The sequence below is a fragment of the Symphodus melops genome (genome assembly GCF_947650265.1).
Source record: "Symphodus melops genome assembly, chromosome: 5".
Classification (NCBI taxonomy): Eukaryota; Metazoa; Chordata; class Actinopteri; order Labriformes; family Labridae; genus Symphodus; species Symphodus melops.
The window spans coordinates 8,869,873-8,873,230 of record NC_136695.1 but is presented as its reverse complement, the minus strand read 5'-3'; the positions used below and the strand labels follow the sequence as shown (position 1 = coordinate 8,873,230).

The following is a 3,358-nucleotide window of genomic DNA, read 5'->3' as shown; positions in this document are numbered from 1 at the left end:
TTCTTTTTTCTTTCAGAGTGCATCTTAACATGTTGACATTCTTTACATTACCATATATTTTTGCCTCTCGATGTAACAGTTTTAGTTTGTTTATGCTGATTGGATGTTACAAGGCAGACACATGTTCATATCATCAGGAGAAAGTAAAGACTCTGAGGGTTCATGTAGTGTGTTAGCCTTTCTTGAATCCTCGATTCAGGACGTGTGATAAATGATTTATCAGACAAAAAAGTTTTCTTTTGTTTTTTTTTCTTTATTTCCATTTTTGGTTGAAATGTTCAGGATATTTGACTCAACTTGTCTATAATATCTGTATGAAGCATGTCCAGCAGGTGTACACAGAGCGCTCTTAAACTTTTATAAAGTTACCAAAATAAGATAATTCACCACACTTTAGCTGTGTCCCATTCCAGAGGTTGCAGCCTTCGGAGGGCGTGGCCTTCGCGGTCCACGAAGGCACGTCCTCCGTGGACCGCGAAGGCTGATCCACGCGGTCTCCGAAATGAGACGGTCTGGTCTTCCTACTTGCGTCACTAACTGTTCGGTCTCCTAGCAACCCTGAGAGTGTCCGTTTTTTGATTGTACCATTTCATCAACACAACTCAACCGCAAACACCTAATTTTTATATTTATATTTATTTTATATATACAATGGAGCCAGGAGATACAATGAATTTATTTGTTTTGATAGTACAGTTTTTTATGATTCTGAAAAAGAGAGAGAGGGAGAATTATATGCGCCGACGTGTGCTTTATCTCCGGCTGAGTCAGCACCATGGACAGGTGAGTTTACCTTCAGATTGGTTAACATGTTTGTACTTTAGCTTTAATTTGATCCTTAACTTTAAGCTTAGTTAGTTAACAACAACAACAACAACAAACGTAGTTTATATGGCTTATCAATCAATAAACCTTTAGTTGTATAGTGCCAATTAATTCACAAGTGTTATCTCTAGCGCTATCTAAAGACAAAAAGCAGGTATCTCAGCTTTTCCACATTTAATCAAGTTATTGTTTATAATGAATTTCCTTCTCTGTGTTTTCCCAATAGGCTAATCCTCGTACATACTGCAGGATAAACCTGAGCATACCTGTGCTGGACAGGTTTTTCAACCAGCAGGAAGACACACGGCCTGATTTCCGGCTTAGCAGGGAGGCTCTGCAAGTGCTGCTGGGCCTTCTCTACCAGGATCAGAGACACGGATGGGGTGCTACAATTGAGACCCTGGTGTTCCTCTTCTGGCTGGCAAGTGGAACATCGTACAGAGTGGTCTCCAGAGCCTTTGGGATTCCTCGTTCCACTGTCCACCGCATCGTTCACAGGATGACTGAGGAGGTGGTGGCCATTCGCCACCAGGTCATCCACTTCCCCACCACTCCTCAAGACCTGGAGGCAGTTTCCCGTGGGTTTGCAGGGCTGGCGAGACACAGGGCCTTCAGAGGAGCAGCTGGAGCGATAGACGGCTACCATGTCCGCATCAAGCCACCGGGCGGCCCTGATGGTCAGTGCTATGGGAACAGAAAACTATTCCCTTCCATCATCCTGCAGGCTGTTTGTGACCATCAGGGCCGTTTCAAGGACACGTATGTGGGCTGGCCTGGGTCTGTGCATGATGCACGAGTGCTCAGGCACAGCCCACTCTATAGGCGTGGACTCTACCCTCCTCCAGGGCAGTTCATCCTGGCAGACGGGGGGTACCCGTGCCTCCAACACCCACTTCCCCTCATCACTCCCTACAAACAGCCTGTACGAGGTGTGGGAGCCCAGCGCTTCAACGTCTGTCACTCCAGGGCACGCTCCATTATAGAGCATGCTTTTGGGATGATGAAGACGAGGTTCCGTGCCATCTTCCTGCAAGCGCTGGAGGTGCACCACACCTTTGTACCACATGTAAGTAATCATTTAATAGGATATTTTACAATTGTTAATAACAATAAATCAAACGGGAGGATTTATTTTTCAGGTGCTATAATCTTTTCCTTTATTTATCATTTACTATTTCAGGTCATAACAGCATGTGCCATCCTCCACAACATCTGCCTCGGGGCAGGTGACATCGTGGCCCCAGAGGATGAGGCTGAGGAGGATGGGGCAGAGGATGAGGGGGAGGACGGTTTGGAGGCAGTCAGTGGTGCTCCCTGGCGGGACCAGCTGTCTGCAGAGATGTCTGCCCTGGAGGAGGTACCACCAGACCACCAATATTTGTGACATGGCAGCCGTCAATCGAGTCAGTCCTGCAAACCCGGTCATTGGACGATGCGGTGGACAGTGTAGAATCCCAAACACTCTGGAGACCACCACTTGCCAGCCAGAAGAGTGTCTCCATTTCCTGGTAGAAGGCCCAGCAGCATTAAAATCAGGCCGTGTTTCCGGCTGTCCAGCACAGGCAGAGCCAGGTTTATCCTGTAGTATACATTTTGTTTTTAATCAAAATAAATGTAAATAACAGATTAATGTACATAATATATTGATATTAAGATTTTAAATTACATTGATTTTACTTTTGTTTTTTTTATTTATTAATAAATCAAAGTTCAATTTATATTCTGCTGGTGGTTTTCATTGTAGCTATACCAGTTCATGTTGATAATTGACACAATAGAGGTTACATTTTGGACAGTATAATACTGTGAAACATGGTTACAATAATACTCTTCATACGGATACAAGAATCATGGTTTTGATCAGAAAGATCACAATCAGAAAGTCCATTTCCCTGTAGTGCCAGACTAAGTGTGGTATTTTATACGGAAGCTCTGAGGATTGGATTAAGTGAAAACGCAGATGCTTCAAGATATCCTTACCTTGTTGTCCTGTGAGAAACTATGATCAGCGGCTCCTCCTCCTGGTCTCCCACTGCCGCGCTGGGCCCTGAAGTGTCCTCAGGGATGGAGGCGATTAGGACTGGGGGTGAAGTGGAATGCTTCTGTCCCAACACCTCATCCATGAGGACAAACCAGGGCCAAGTTGTGGCAGTGGGTTTCCCACTCACGCCCTCACCTGACCCTGGACACTTGCAATCCTAAGGCAGAGGAAATCAATCATGGCAGTTGACTACAACAACAATAACAGCAGTAAACACAAATGTTATCAATTTGTATGGATAGAACAAATATAAATTACATTTCAATGCATAGATTACATACTTTGTATTTCTTTTCCAGGTTGTCCCATTTCTTTTTTGCCTGCATAGGTGACACACTGCCATCCAGGCCCATTGTCTGTAAAATAGTTCTTAATACAGAGATAACAGAAAAAAGAAATCATGTTAGCACAGGGGTGAAAACTCGCACACATCCCTCTGACATTATTTTAGATTTAAAAAGTCATCAGTTTTCATTATTTACTGGGTGCCTT

The 3,358-nt window shown here is 44.2% G+C and overlaps 1 long non-coding RNA gene across 1 annotated transcript; it reads left to right on the top strand.

Moving 5' to 3' along the window:
- Positions 1 to 1,278: 1,278 nt before the first annotated feature.
- LOC306823343 lies at positions 1,279 to 2,543 on the top strand. The gene is made up of 2 exons (XR_013778986.1): positions 1,279 to 1,502; positions 2,006 to 2,543. It is a non-coding gene; the product is annotated as an uncharacterized lncRNA (long non-coding RNA).
- Positions 2,544 to 3,358: the final 815 nt, after the last annotated feature.